The 16,583-nt window shown below is 43.1% G+C and overlaps 1 protein-coding gene across 1 annotated transcript in view; it reads right to left on the bottom strand.

Moving 5' to 3' along the window:
* The window catches only part of MAP2 (microtubule associated protein 2), a 329,228-nt gene extending 319,876 nt beyond the window's left edge, over positions 1-9,352 (bottom strand). The window contains 1 exon segment of the mRNA XM_042447021.1: positions 9,229-9,352. The gene's annotated coding sequence lies outside the window, so the exon portion shown is untranslated.
* Between the last annotated feature and the right edge of the window lie 7,231 nt (positions 9,353-16,583).

Below are 16,583 nucleotides of genomic sequence, written 5' to 3'. Positions count from 1 at the left end.
CAGGAGCTGGCAAGGCTGAGCACAGTACCAATGCTGTCTCTGTGCAGAATTTTTTACAGCAGGTACCTTTGGGAGCCCTCCTGGATCAGAAAATAGGATAGAAATCAATGGGCTCAATTCACAACTGGCCAGCCTATTGTGGAGGCAAGTGCTCTAGAGACCACTAGGGCTCACAGAAGAAGGGGGTTCTGCACAGACACCTGTCAGACCCCCTCCTCACAAACAGCCACCCAGCCCTTCACGCCATCTGCCACATTTTGCCAACTGAGGAGGAAGTGCTGTGTCACGACAAAGACAAGGCCACTCCACATAACCTGCACAATGTGAATCAAGCTGCCCCATCTTACATTGATCTGCATGGGTGGAATACTCCTCTGACTGCTTAAACCGTACACTCTGATCATTACTCATCATGCACATTTATAGAGATTTAAAGGGGCATGGCTCAATGCACTCTGGGAAGCTTTGTCTGGGGACCGTGACTCATTTCCTTTTCAGGGATTTGGTTTGATTGTTATGCTTTCCCTTGCACCATGGATTTTGGCCCTGGAGCCACCCAAACAACTTGCTCGTCACACTGCGCTTGCTGTTTTATAGCTTTGTAAGGGGTTAAGAGATCAGTAGCCCTGCCTTGAAGCAGGAGGGATAACTAGCGTGCCTTTGATCCCTCCAGCACTCAGTGACTTTAATCTGCGCTACTGTTATATCAGTTGTGTACCATTTTAACTGTTATGATTCCTATGAAATCTTGGTATCGGTCATTTAGGCTGGTACTTATAATTCACTCTAGTCAAGCACATGAGATCTGCAGTGGATTTATTCTCCACCCTGAAAATCCCAGGATTCATTGTTTTGGACAGCGGTGTTTTCTAATGCTGTTGTCTTTTTACTACTGCATTTTTTTCTTTAAAAAATACCTTTAATAGAGAAATTCACATTGGGGAAAAGAATTAGCTGGAACACTAGTGTACTAATTTTCCACATGAATAAAGTGGGGTCTGGGGGGAGGGTAAGCAGATGTCCAGTACACAGAGATCAAAACACTGACATGCCCTCTCTCTTACATCAAGAATTCAACTCACGCATCTAAAGTCTCTTATAAAAACTATGACCCACCATTCCATCTGGAGTCTGAAAATGGCCTTGTCCAGAAGGATGCAAGCATGTTAATTTGATGAATATGAACGCATGAAACAGCAAAAGTCATAATATACATCTCCATTCCACGCACTCAATGAAGCAAAGAGCAAGTCAAATTTTTATATAAATTGTGAAAGAGATTTGAAACATGTCTAGGTTAGTGCCTCAGCCCAGCAAACCAGTAAAAGTCCACAGAAGTCAATGGAACAGATGACTGTTTGATGTAAATTACTGGAGCTCCATGCACAGCAAAGCTATACTGTTTTATATGAGATGTATACTTGGAGCTTTCACTTGGTCACTTTCATTTTAAAAAATAAACAGACAGAGTGTCATTAATAGTATCACTATACAGAGCAAGGCCACAAGGCATCAATCAGCATATGTAGTTAAAATCAACAAAGGGATACACAATGAAGACCGATTGGTTTCAGTCACACCATTATTGAAACCATGAAACATAATTAAGGATGCTTACAGCAAATGTCTGTGTGTATTTACTCAGAGGTAAGCCTGAATCTGTTCAATGAGAATCATTCCCAAGCACATGTGTACATTTTTTAAAATCATCTAATCAATCTGGCCACTTGCCCTAATGTTCATGCCAAAGAATTTTGTTTCCATACATATTTCCCTGTCATGCAAACAAATGAAGCACATGTTCTTTGCAGGGAAAGGCACAGAGAAATTCACTGCCTGGAAACCTCATTAATAGTGCCAAGAATGCTTTTTCTTCCCCAAATCTAAGAAAAGGACACAGAGGCATCATGCCTCTGAAAGCCTTGCAGTGTTTGTTCAGAGGGCCCTTATGCTGGAACTGTACCCTGTGCTGTTATAGTGCAAACAAACAAGGATCCCTGCTGGCATTACAGATTGGCTCCCTTGGTAGCTCACCTTCTCCGTAAAGGTTTTCCCACTGCTGAAAAATACCAGGGAGACCAAATTTGGAGGGATCTAGGAAGAAGAGGCATCACAAAATGTTCCCAGCCAAGGCCAATTTGGGAAGGAGGGAAATGAGAGAGAGAAAGCTCAGAAAATATTCAGAAATTACAAATGAAACTTCCTAGCATCCTGTGATAAAACTCTCTCTAGCTGTCGAAGCCACTGCTATAGCCACTGCAATCAGTTTCCGGGCAAGGTACAATGTGTTGGTGATTGCCTTTAAAGCCCTACATGGAATCCAGGGACGTAGCCAGGATTTTGGGAAGAGGGGGTCCAGATTAAATGCCACCGTTATAATGGGGCTTGGGTGCGGCAGCATGGCAGCACACACCATTCATTGTATCTAATGGAAGGGGGGGGGGTCCAGACCCCAAGGACCCCCCCCCTTGGCTACGTCCCTGTGGCTTGGGTCCAGAATACTTAAGGGAACGCCTTCTTCCTTACTACCCGTCCCACACATTGAGATCTTCAAGTAAGAACTTACTTCAGCCAAAAAAAGCTAGGCTAACGTCTGTCACCCAAAGGGCCTTCTCTACTGCTGCGCCGAAGTTGTGGAGCGACCTGCCGGAAGAGATCCGCCATATCTCCACTCTTACAGACTTCCAAAAGGCTCTTAAGACAGATCTCTCCTGTCAGGCCTTCCCAACCTAGCTCACTCTAGCTTCCTCCCTTATGTATGTTTATTAATATGATCTCAGTTTTCTGATGTATGTCTCTCTGCCTGCCAAATTATTTTTAATTTTAACCTAATGATGTATTGCATTTTATTGTTTTTAAACTCTGACTGTTTAATTCTAGTTTTAATACAATTTAAAATGTAAATTTTAATTGTTTGATGGTTTATTTATACTGTTGGAATCCGCTTTGATTCCTTTGTGGAAAAGCAGAATACAAATTATTATTATTATTATTATTATTATTATTATTGGGGAGGGGGTTGGGGAAGGGACCATTTAGTATTTTATTATAATGCATTTTACTGTTGTAACCTGCCCCAATTCCTAGTGATTGGGTGGGCTATAAGTAAATTATTATTATTATTATTATTATTATTAGAATTATATTCAGACTTTTTTGTCTCTAAAGATTATGTCTGAAACATACTGGGCATATCACCAAATGGAAAGGGATGTTTCATCCCAAGCTGTGTGGAATCCCTCTCTGCCCCACTTGAACTACTGTCAACAATAACATATGTGTTAATTATTATTAGCATCTATTAATCCTTTTCCTGGAGTGTTGCCTAATTGTTGTTGTTGTTAAGCCATCAGGTCCTTCACGTTTCTGCTTGCAAAAGCGCCATGATTCCAGGGAGCTGGCTTACCCTCTTCTGCCACTAGGAAGCACTTCTGCACTCATGTTTTCTCTGTCTTACATTTACTCTGAAGGCTTGAATATTTGACTCCAGATGTTTTGGATCAAAGCTGGTATAATCCCTTACCACTGACCATACTAGCCATGGTTCCTGGAAATTAAAATTCAAAACATCTGGAGAACCAAAGGTTCTCTCCCCTGACCAAGTGAAACCATTGGCTTATCTAGTAAGATTTGCTCTATGTGAAGGCAGCAGCTATCCAGTCTTGGGCAAAGGAATTTTTCTGCCTTATTAAAGCTGAAAACAGAGCACACAGGCTGAGGCTCAGAACTATAGGGTAGACTGTGGTCCAAGAGAGGCTAGGAGGGATGTACACAAAACCACAGGCTGGTCTAGCATAGAGCTACAGGCCCTCCCAATTTATTTATTTATTTGTTTGTTTGTTTAGTTTAGATCCTGCCTTTCCCCAAATGAGATTCCAGGCAACTGAACAAGATACAGCTAAAACGCTAGCTCTCTAGAGATCAGACGCATACAACCTTCAACTGAAAAGCCCCAAAGAAATTTTGTAGCTTTATTCAGAGTTTGGTCAAGTTGGCTAGGGATTCTGGGAGTTGTAAGCCCAAATGTAGAAACAATAAAGACTAGGATATAGAAACAATAAGGACTAGCCAACAATAATTTTCATTAGCCATCTATATCAGTTAAAGCACTTGTGAGAAAAAAATGAACTTTTGTAAAGCCTCACAGCACAAGCTAAAGGCAATTCTTACTGTACATCAGCTGTTAGGTGACTCAAAAGTACAAAGTTCCCAGGGATCATGGGATGTCTGTATTCTGTGTAGTTAGCATACAACAGAAGATATTTTAAAATGCCAATAACAGTGTCCCCGAAGAGGAGATACTTTTCAGACTCCAGTGTCCCTTGAGAAGTATAACTACATATATATGAGCAAGATGGGTTGATGCCTCTCCTTTCTTCTACTTTACCCCACAATTACTGGTATAGAGTTGCAAGTTTTAGGTCATCCTCTTGTAGGCCTCCTGTTGACTGGTCTAAAGACATATACTGTTTGGAGACGGATAGTATCAGGCTTGACGTTACCAAAGATGTAGGTGGGAAAAATGGATCAAGGAAAACTTCAGTTCTGCCTTACAACTAATGGAGGGGGTGGGAAGGGGATTGGGAAATCTATATTGACAAGGCAGAAACATGAGTTCTTTCTTCCAGTTTCTGAAAGGCAATTATGCACATCACATCAAATCGCCTTTTAACAGAGTGCCCCTCAGTTTAACAGCACAGCTGGCGGTTAAATCTACCCTTTCCTCAACAGAAAAGCCCTTTGCTCTGTTGAGGCAGATGGCTTTGGACCAGTGCCCCCCTCCTTACATCCTACAAAGTGTGCGTGCGCATGTATGTGTGTGTTAACTCTCATTTGATACAGGGCAAGTTTGCTGCTAATGTCACTGTCATCTCTGCAGAAGAGCAGAGAAAAAGGAAACAAAGACCTGTAGCTAGAGAGAAGGTTGGAAACCAAGTTTCCCTTTGGATAGTGCACATGCCGCACATTTGGCACCAGGAATCATAAGGGATGGTGGCTACAGTATGGAATCATGTATGTATTTAAACTGCATACAATTTTGGGCAGTTATTCAGTAGCCTGATCCACATGTATTTCCTTTGGTTGCATACTTATGTTTTCCATCACATGCTCTCAAACCATCACCTGCCTTAAGGCACAGAGGTAAACCACATCATATTGACTGTGTAAAATAGATTAATATAATCTGTTTGAACACAATGGATTCCAAACCACAGCTGGGGATCCGTTTGTGCTGAGTCTTTGCTGTTTGCTCTGGGACAGTTAATTCCCAAATGTTTGCTTGGAGGGGTATTAAGCATTTAACCACAAAATATGCTTAGAAAACACCTCCATCAGTGCTGGGATCTTATGGGTTTGGTTAACAAAAACCCCTTGCAGGTGAAATTGTTAGCAGACCCCACAAATCACACAAAGAAGGTTGAGACCATGTTACTTTACTGCAAAGATCCCTTCCTATTAAGATCACAACAGTGAACCAGTCGTATATCATCCTTTCCAACCTACAGTGGTCATACTGCACATATCTCTTTTCATAAGGTGCTGGAAATGAGAATGTGCACAGCTTCCAGAAGGTCTGCTCAGAATCTCCTTACGATCTTGACCTGAATCATGCAGAAAGCAACTTCTTAGTGATCACTTTCAGCTTTTCGTCATCCCTTTTGTCAGCTGGGGCTGACTGCAAAGACTCATTTGCACAATCGACACTGGGGGGGAAAGTCACCTCTTTGAAAAATTTGCACCAGTGAGTCGACATTAATGCTACAGCTTTCATGCCATAGCAAGTCAGAAATGCGAAGGGCCTGTTGCTACCATTTTACATCAGGCAAGGGTGACGCCCATGATATCACCATTTAAGAAGAGACAGTGTGTCACAGAGAGCTGTGGAGTAAGATCAGGACCAGTTTTGGAGCAGTAATGCTCTCTCAGCACATTCTCTCTGGCTTCTTGGGTAAGAGCTCAGTTGTTATGATCACATCCTCTTTTAGAGGAGAACAGCTTCAGAAAACCTATCAATCCTACACCTACACACACACACACACACACACACACACACACCTTGTGGTGTAAACAGTCTAGACACCCAAACTGGCATGGCTGCAAAAACAAACCCTTAAATGCTTTGGCACACAGTAGCAGTGGTGACCAGGGAAAACTAAATAGATTATTTGTATATTTTAATGTATGTTTTAATAGTCAATTGTTTAATTTTATGTTTTAAGGGAGGGTAGGAACTATGGGGACGTGTGGCTTTATATGCATTTTTTAATCTGTAAACTGCCTTGATTGTCATGGACAGAGATGTGGGATATAATTTATTATTATTATTATTATTATTATTTGTTTATTTTAATGAATGTTTTAATAGTCGATGGTTTAATTTGATGTTTTAGGGGAGGGTGGGAACTATGAGGACGTGGGGTTATGTATGTATTTTTTTAATCTTAAACCGCCTCAATTGTCATGGACAGAGAGGCGGGATATAATTTATTATTATTATTATTATTATTATTATTATTATATTAAAATATAAGCATATCTAAAAATTAAGAGATTATAGAAACTCTGTGGGTGTGTGTGGGTGTGCGTGTGTGCACGCGCGCATGGTCTGGGATTAAGCCAATATTCTCTGTCTGTCTGTGAGTGCATGTGTGAGAGAGAATGTGCATACAGATAAAGAAAGAAGAAGACAGATGGGAGAAAGAGGAAGGAAGGAGTGCCATTTACCAATGGGGGGGGGAGGGTATAAAAATTGTCTGATCAATTATGAAACTGACTTTCCTGACTAAAAGAAACAGCTTTCACTAGGAGTAAGCAAGAAGCAATTAAGGTAAATGGCATCCAAACACAGAGAGACACCTCCTTGGAGGAATACTTATTACCACACAGGATAGGAACATGCCTTAGTGGAACTGCAGGTGACAGGATGAAGGTTCTTTTCCACAGCTGGAGAAAGAAACAGACAGAAGAGAGACAGAGAGATGAGGGATGTGGCAGCTCTGCTGGGTGAAAGAATGGAAGGAAGGATTTTTACAACCCAAAGAGGCACACCCCCTCCTTTCCCAAAACCTTGTCTCCATTACAGCCGCCTTCATTTAAATGCCTGGGTGTGATCAGCATCCCAAACCTGTATGCCAGTGAGTCTCTCTTTGGAAGAGCCTTGCTGGCGAGACACAAAAGGCTTGCACCAGACAACTGCACCAGCCCAGGAAAGGGAGGGCTTGAGGTTTGGACACTATCTACCTGCGGCAGTTCAGGCATGGATCATTTTTGCATAATGTTAGGCTTACATCAAAGGGCTTTGTTCTCCAGTGCCTCACTGTGGTTACATACACACAGCACACACACACATATGTTTGTCCGCATCTCTTTCCCTGTGGTAGATTTTCTCACTACAAAGGGAGAAGAAAATGGAATGTGTGTGCTTGTGTCCCTATTTATTTACACATATTTCCATTTGCTCGCAGAGATGCTGTTGGATGTCCTTGATCCTAATCCCTCAGTGCACAAAGCTGCTTCTCCAGGCTTCCAGATCTCTTTGCTGGAGCTGAAGAAGAGTCGTGTTACATTTGGAAGAGCTTTTTGTGTCCCTGAAAAAGATATCCTAGAATGAATTCACAATGTTCAGCTTCACACACATCCTTTGAAGCACTGCCACATTCAAAGCCATCTGCGGAGGTCCAAGGAAAGATGAAGGAGATGCTCCATCCCACCATCAGCTCCACCTTCCATCAAACTTGCCCTTCTTCTCTGGACAGACTGAAATGTCTTGGCAGCCTACACAAAAAAGCCTGCTTACTGGGCTCTCTCCTCCTTGGTCTGGTGTTGGAGGGGTGGCATCTCCTGAAAATCTGCTCACCTCCCTTCAGCCCTCCCCATTTTCCTGAAATTTCCATCTTTAAACAAAAGAAGAAGGTGGGGTGGCATGGAGATAAAGATGTCGCAGGATCACACCTTTGAGGGGGTTTGGAAGGAGGGAAAGAGACGAGGAGGAAAAGCAAATAATGAAAATTACATTTTGCTTTTCCAATGTGGGTGGCAGCTAAGAAAAACCTTCTGGCATTCCATGTGTATTAAAACAGCTGTAACATGGCAGAGGCAATGGTGTCATATCTCAAATGGCATTCATATATATATCCTCTTTGCCACAAACCACCAGCACCCGAAATACAAATGTCTCTCAGCTTAGAAGTCAAAGACACCAGCCTCTTAGTTTAGTCTGGACTATTCAGATCACCAGATAGTCCGGTAGTAGACTATCAGTCTACCACCAGACCTTAACAGGTCTTCTCGTCTTGAGAGCTTTCTGCCTTCTCGAATAGCACCCAAAGCTTTGTGACATCTCCAACTGTGCTTTCTCTGGTTCATACCATCAGCCCTGATGTTACACCTAAAGAAGTGATCCCAGAGAGAAGATGTATCCAGATCCAAGTCCCATCTTTCAGCCCTGGGTCTTCTACACAAGGGACCATCTCATGAAGAGGACCTCATCCACCTGAGGAGCTCTCCTGATAGATCTGGAAGGGCATCTGTTCCTTGACTGAGGGGGAAAGAAGTCTAGAGGTGGAAAAGGGAAGGCAGATGGGGAGAGGCAGGGTGGCAAATCCCTCCAAACAAACAATGCCTGTCTGGGTTTTTGTCTGGGTTTTTGATGGTGGAGAGATGAATGCAGGATGGTCAGATGCCCTCACCACAAAGGAGGACCAGGCACAATGAAACATGGAGGAGACGACCAAAGAAAAGCTCAAAACACTCCTCTGCAGGTAAATCCCTGCTCCCAATGGAGGACACTTGGGAATGCCTCCTGGGCAGAAAGAAGGCTGGAATGTAGGGGGAAAGGAGGAATGTCCTGGAAAAGGAGGACATGCCTGGGTGAAGAAGGACAGAAGGTGAAGGAGACCAGATCTCCTAACCTCCAAGGAGGACCAGGCAGGACAAAATGGAGGACAATGGAGACAAATGGAAGAAGGCATGGCCCCAGAAAGACTCAACAACGTTCCCATTAGCCCTGCTCCATTGCCTTCCATGTCAGGAGGCTGAAATGGAGGACAGGTCCTGGCAAAGGAGGAGATCTGATCATCTTGGATGCTCCAAATGGAGGACGTGTGGGGGTCCCTTCTGGAGCAGGAGGTTCTCTCTAAGAAGGATGGAGCTGGAAGGAGAAGGCAGAGGCTGGCTGCTCCAAACCTGGGGAAGAGAAGGGAAGGGGACAAGGGAAGAAGCCCTTACCGGAGAGCCTGGCTGAAGATGCTGCTGTTACTGCTCCTCCTCCTCTGCTCCAAGGAGCTACAGACCAGAAGAGCTGCAGACAAAACCTGCTGGTGCTGCAGCCTGGGAGCAGCTGCCTCTGCGCCGCCTCCTCCAAGGCTGGCCCTGGCGACACGCCTCCCTCTTGCCTCCCTCCCTCTGCTTGCACCGGGTTCAAGCCGGATATTCCACACACACACACCGCTTTCTCCGCGGAGAGGACAGGATCATGGAGGGAGGGGAGATCCCCCCCCCAGGGCTGTTAGCCAAGCTGTCATTTTTTTAGTGCACTTGGCACATTGGAAAGCCTATAGGAGGGGATGGAGAGAACTTGGATTTTTGTTGTTGTTGTTGTTGTTGTTTAGCTCAGCCACCTTGAGCAAGTCACACTCTCTCAGCCTTAGGGGAAAGCAATCAAGGAAGGAATCAGCCCAAGAAAAGCCCAGGATAGGGTGGCCAGAATTGGAAAGGACTAGAAGGCACGTCACAACAAAAATATAGGTTCAAATCTTCCAAGGCCATTGTATTGCCCATCACCCTCTATGGATTTGAGAGCTGGACAGTGAAGAAAGCTGACAGGAAGAAAATGAACTCATTTGAGATGTGGTGCTGGAGGAGAGTGCTGAGGATACCATGGATGGCCAGGAAGACAAACAAATGGGTACTGGAACAGATCAGGCCTGGAAGCCAAGATGAGCAAACTGAGGCTGTTCTACTTTGGCTACACTTTGCAAAGAGAATGATGCTGGGAAAGTAGAAGGTAGCAGAAGGAAAGGAGGACCACATGCCAGACGGAAGGACACAGGCCTGAATTTGGAGTACCTAAGTAAAGCAGCAGAGGATGCAGAGGCTTGGAGATGTCTCCTCCACAGGGCCACCACAAGTCGATGCCAGCTCACAGGCAGCTACTAACAACAATGGCATTTCAATTTGATATCCTGGACTTTAAGACTCCTCCAGTATCCCCATGGCCAGAAGAAGAAGGGGCCTGCCTGCACAAATACCCCTTCCTCCTACCATCTGAACTGACACCTTGACAAAATGCAGGCCTATGACTAACATCATCATTTCTTTTCTCCTGTAAGATTTCTTTTAGGGGATGCAGGGGCTTAGTGGTTAAGAAACCAGTTCTGATGATCAGAAGGTTGGCAGTTCGAGGCCCGGGTGGCACATGATGGGGAGATCTCCCATCAGTAGTCCCCAGCTTTTGCCCTAGCAGTTTGAAAGCATGCAAATGCAAGTAGATAACTAGGTACCACTTCAGTAGGAAAGAAACAGCATTCAGTGCAGTCATGCTGGCCATGTGTCCACTGGAGCAGTCCTCAGACAACATTGGCTCTTCAGCTTAGAAATTGAGATGAATACCACCCCCTACAATTGGTTACGACTAGACATTCATGTCAAGGGACTAGCTTTACCTTTATGATTTCTTTAAACACTTTCCTGATGAAGAAGCCAGTGGAGCTTTGAAAGCTTGCAACACATATATTGTGCATTTTAGTTGGTCCAATAAAGATACTACATTTTTGTGGATTTTGGATGTTATTGTATTTTGCTGTGTGGCCAACATGGCTACCCCGGATGTGTTTCCTACATGAGTGGACATCCTATAAGAATCTGAGACTCAGGGTGCATGTACATGGTAGATATAATGCAGTCTGACATCACTTTCAGTGTTGTACCTCCATCCTATGGAATCCTGGGATTTGCACTTTTATAGGGCCCTTAGCCTTCTCTGCCGAAATGTGCTGGGTGATTCACAAAAGCACAAATCCCAGTATTATCTAAGTAGGAGCTGTGTCAGTTAAAGTGCTGTCAGCCTGCACTATTTCTACTGCATAGACACACCCTCATTCATGCTATGATTCCACTTTAACCACCATGGCAACAGTCCATGGATGGACAGGTAAAGGAGGAGTACTTAGAGCTGGAGAATTCTCCTCTGGTGCCTCTGACCAAACCAGAAGGATCCCACGGGAGATAACCATGACACTTACAGTGGTATCACTAAGGAGGTAAGGGGAGTGTGGACCTCACAGGAGACACCTGAGAGGAGAGTTTTGTGAGGCACCCAGCACTTTGGCAGAGAAGGCTAAAGGCTCTATAAATGCAAATCCCAGGATTCCATAGGATGGAGCTACAGCACTTATTTCATCTAGGAAACATATCCAAGAGTAGCTGTGTTGACCATATAGTAAAGAACAATAACATCTCAAATCCACAAAACAGTGATCCCTTTATTGGACCAACCAAAATGCATAATATACATGGCATGTGTCTATGTGTGCGTGTGTCAGTGAAGCACCTGTCCCTTATTCTCTGCGGACATGACTCTCTCCATGAGAAGGAAGCCAAAGCAGCAGAGGAAGAGGGGCAGCACATACCCCTTCTATCCCCTCCCACTTGCCCAGCTGCCCAGCCACCCCCTGGCAGCCCTGGGTGGGTGGGTGGGTGGGTAGGTGAGAGAGGAAACAGGAGGGGATGCACCCCTCAAGTATAGTTATATTGTGTGACAGTAAATTGACCACTGTAGTGTAGGAAAGGGTGCATGGTCCAGTTTAACTGAGGTCACCTCCATCAATCCGGTGTGATTGGATGTAAATCCTGTTATGTCAAGCAGAGCATATTTGGGAGGATATGTGTAGGACTGCAGCCCAAATGAATTTATAGCAAAGGGGTAATTAGAACCTGAGCATCCTGGTTTACAGGGCAGACTTCTTAGTCAAATTGCTCAGTTAATGCAAAGTTGGCTTCATTGACCAAAACACTCATTTGCATTACAAATTCATCTCACCCCTTTTCTAGGCCATGTTAACAGTGATTCCATGGAGCACTTGGAAGATTGTCAAAATGAATTGTATCCTCTTCTATGAAAAAGTAAAGATTCATAACCATATATGTCTTTACAGCAAGAGTGGAGAAAGTGTAGCTTGTAGGCCATGCATAACCCATGAGAGCCCAATTTATCCCCCCAAAAGTTCAGCTGCAAAAAACTCAGATTCCCCCAGAATGTGGCTGTTTGAGTCCCATTGTCCCCCATGACAGCCCCCAACATTCTCAAAATCAGATGATTTTGGTCTGTCCCTAGAACTGGAAGCAGAAAGAAGCAACATGGTCCTTTGGGGGAGTAAGGAGTGGCCCCTACCATCTCCACAGTTGTTCACCCTTACTTTATATGGTGCCCAGCCAAGCCCTCCAGTTCCTTGCCCAGTTACTTGCATCATCCAGCAGTTTTCTAAACATCATTTTCAAGGAGTAATTTAAATGTGTTGAGGCTGCACACCTCAGCTTCATCACACATCTTTTTATAAAAGGTGTTGTTTAGCAAAACAGCATCACAGAGTAAGCGGTGCTATCACAGAACATCGTGAATTGTTAAGCACCTAAGATGCCACTTAGCTACCACACAAAGCAGGGTGCCAGTGTACGCCAGGAAAAATGCTGGATTATAAATATTTCCCCAGCACCATGAGATTTCAGGTTAAATTAAAAAAATAATAATAAAGGAAAACAAGAAAAATTTAAACAAATTAAAAACCGTATTTATCACATGAAAGTTCACATGATTAAAAATATCTGAAAAGGGTAACACAGTTGTGTATGTGTATATTTTGGAAGCAACCAGCCAGGCCTCAAAAGCTTTGATGATTTGGCACCAGAATGAAGGCAACATTGGTGTCAGTGAGACATCCAAGAGGAAGGCATTCCCCATACTGTACAAGGTGCCCGAGCAGAGGAGAGCCATTAAGATTAAACCCACTGGATCAATGAAATTAATGTTCATGCTGTTTTATATTGCTAATTAGAAAGCTATTGAGATTTAAACTGTGCAGTTTAAAACTGCTATGGAAAACAAAGGACAATCCGTCTACAATGCTCATTCACACTGCCTCCCAATGGCTAAGAAAGTGAGTGCTGGGTAGATGGTGAATTCTGTTAGTTGTGGCATCTGATAGCACTGTAGCATTGTGAGCAGAGGGCATCAAGAGGGAAGAAACTGAGGTGGGTGGAGAGTGGTGACCTGAAATAACTTGCCAGGTCTTTGGCTGTAGGTTTCTACTTAATGAATTTATTAAGTTACAGATCTTTTAAAAAATATATATGCAAAACTATATTTTCTTTGGAGACAAAATGTCACCAACCTGAACGAAATGGCAAGAGAATCCATGTTCAGGGTTTTGTTACAGAGCAAGCAGTCGCCATGGAGATAGCAGTGCATGGGTACAGGTGCCAAGCTGCAGCAGGCTTGATATTTTCAGAATCAGCGTACAAAAAAAGAAAAGATAACCACATCTGCCAGTGTGTTTTATGTTATGTCATAACATGTCAGGACTCGGGATCACGTGGCCCTCTGCATGTTTTTGGACTGCAGCTCCCCAACTGCCCTAACCATCCTGGTGCATGGTCAGGAATGCTGCTTGGAACATCATTTGGAGGTTCACATGATTTTTACCCCTGCCTTATATTAAGGCAACAATAGTGTGCCTGCCTATATTGAGTAAGATCCCTAGAAAGACATCTGAGTAGATGTGTCCAATATTGCATTGCTTCAAAGGCTTTCATGGCTGGCATCCATAGTTTTTTGTGGTTTTTTTGGGCTATGTGGCCATGTTCTGGAAAAGTTTATTCCTGACATTTCACCAGCATCTGTGGCTGGCATCTTCAGAAAATGCTGGCATGGAAACTTCCATGAGAATGCCTCCATGCCAGCATGCTCTGAAGATGCCAGCCACAGATGCTGGTGAAACATCAAAAATAAACTCTTCCAGAACATGGCCACATAGGCCCCCAAAAAACACCAAAATTATTGCATTACTTCCTCAAATCAAACCTCTGGTTTGTGCTGGACCTTCTTCTAGATCTAAATACTGTCTTTCTCTTAATACCCCCATCTATTATGGTACGTTTCAGTGTTTGTTTACTAAAGAGAGAAACTTCTCCGAATGGGGGTTGACCATTTTGAGTCAATTTTTGATTTCAGGAGGGGTTTGAATTCTGACAGTCATCCTAAGATTTGGGCAGTGAAATATTTCATATCACACTTTATTGAAAGAAAAAAATAACCATTAAGTTGCACAACCCTTTGCTTTCAAGCCTAATTGAATTTTTTATTTAGATGTGAGTCCTATTGCGTTCATTAGGACTTATTCTTTGAATGACACCAAGTCAGAGCATCAATTCTATGTTTCTGAGAGGGAGATGGCTGTTAGGCAAAACATATACTATACACCAGAGCCAGGGCAGTGTAAAAGTGTTTTTTGTGTTGGATTAGGACAATGGGAAATCATAGTTTGAGATCCTTGTGCAATGATGGAAATCTACTGGGTGACTTTGAGCAAATCAGAATCTTTCTGCCTTAAAGGAAGGCGATGGCAAACCTCTTCTGAATAAATCATGCCAGGGAAACCCTATGAGAGGGTCACCATAAGTCATCTTGAAAGCATATAACAACAATGGTGTACTATTCACTACTGGAATTAGAAAAATGGATCCTTGGAAAGAACAATGCCTCACAAACATAACACACACCTACAGATTAGCCTATATGGAACACAGTGTGCTATAACCAGAATTGCAGGAATGCACCCACACAGCAACAAGTGGCAAAGGCTCTTTTCTTTCAGGGGATGTTACTTTGAATGGGTAATTTGTATTCTTTTTGGTTTGTGTTTCTTCATTTGTTTTGAAGCTACACGTTGACATTATTGCATACTTGGAAAGTGCCACAATTGTGACATTCTACTGACTTGCTACTTTTGAGTTACTTTTAAAAAAGATACTCACAAACTACAAAAAAAGGCCAAAAGTTTCCCCACATTACCCTTCTCTCCAAGCAGATGAGCAAACTTTACCTGCTATATTAAAAGGAGTGCAAAGACATTACCAGTTACATTATTTTACAAAGACAATGCCAGGGATCCCTTATGAGCCTCCTTCCCCAAAACTGTGGCATCATAATGCTGTTTCTCTTAAATACTACTTACAAGTTCTCTAAAAGAAATAAACAAGCAAATCTTATATTTTCATTGATGGTGGACCCATGTATTCAAAGTAGTGAATATATACTGTAGCTTTTGGAAGAAGATGGGAGTGATGACAGACAAGATCAGTCACCCGAGTGTTTACCAAGCCAACCAATAACAATAATAAACATTGACTAAGGTCCAAAACACTGCAGAAATAATCCAGTTTGAGATTGCTTTAACTGCCTTGGCTCAGTGCTAGGGCATCCTGGGAACTGTAGTTTACTGTGGCACCGGACTTCTCGGACAGAGAAGAATAAATGTCGCACAAAACTACAGTTTCCAGAATTTTCTGTCATTGAGCCAGGGCAGTTAAAGCGGTCCCAAACTGGATTATTTCTGCAGTGTGTTTTGGGTCTAAGAATAATAAAAAGAGTTGATGTTTTTGTAACCTTTTGATTGGCCTGCTAAAAGAATTTATAAGCATATGGGTTCTAGTTATATACACATTTTCTCTAACATGTATTTAAATGGACTATGCATCCCATGATTCAATGACTGCAAAAGAAGATTTCTACTGCGGTCCCCTGTGTGACAAGTCTAATACAGTGTGCATTCAGAAACTCCAATACTGCCTGTTCCTGCTAGTATATGTGTGGTATGCAGTCATTAATAAAAGTGGTGGATTCAGGACATAGTTTCCAGAAAGGGAATGGCTCCACTCTCAGAAGATGCCTCTACCTGATTTTCAAGGATCAAGGATCAGCAATGTCCATTTCAGGAGGCTGGAGGGGCTACCATGGGAAGTAGCTGGCATGGAGGTCTGCTTCTACCAGTTCAGTTCTATGCATCTAAATCTGGATTAAACACATTATTTCTATACAGAGTATAATGGTTTAAATCAGAAAACTAAATCTCTGCAGGAACTGTGGCTGCTGAAGAATTAATGCAGTCTGACAACACTTTAATTATCACGGCTCCATCCTATGGAATCCTGGGATTTGTGGTTTCTGTGGCGCCAGAGCTCTCTGACAGAGAAGGCTAAATATCTCACAAAACCACAGATTCCAGAATTCCATAGCATTGAGCCATGGCAGTTAAATTGGTGTCAAAGTGCACTAATTCTGCAGTGTAGATGAAGCCTGTGTCATCCACTAGCGTAGATCCAGATGCTACTGGATTAGAACCCTTCATGCTCCAAAGTACGGAGAAAGAAGAGATGAACATGTGTTCCTTCACTTCCCTCTAGTGACATTTGTGGTGCTTGCATTTAAAATATTTTCTTTCTCCACACACACCCCTCCCATGTCAGAATCATACCCTTCCCAATTGATTCAGGCAAAAGCAAACTGCTGCAGCCTCACCTAGATTTGC

This window comes from Sceloporus undulatus, chromosome 1, assembly GCF_019175285.1.
Source record: "Sceloporus undulatus isolate JIND9_A2432 ecotype Alabama chromosome 1, SceUnd_v1.1, whole genome shotgun sequence".
NCBI lineage: Eukaryota > Metazoa > Chordata > Lepidosauria > Squamata > Phrynosomatidae > Sceloporus > Sceloporus undulatus.
The sequence above is the reverse complement of the archived record's forward strand: the minus strand, read 5'-3'. Positions and strand labels throughout refer to the sequence as shown.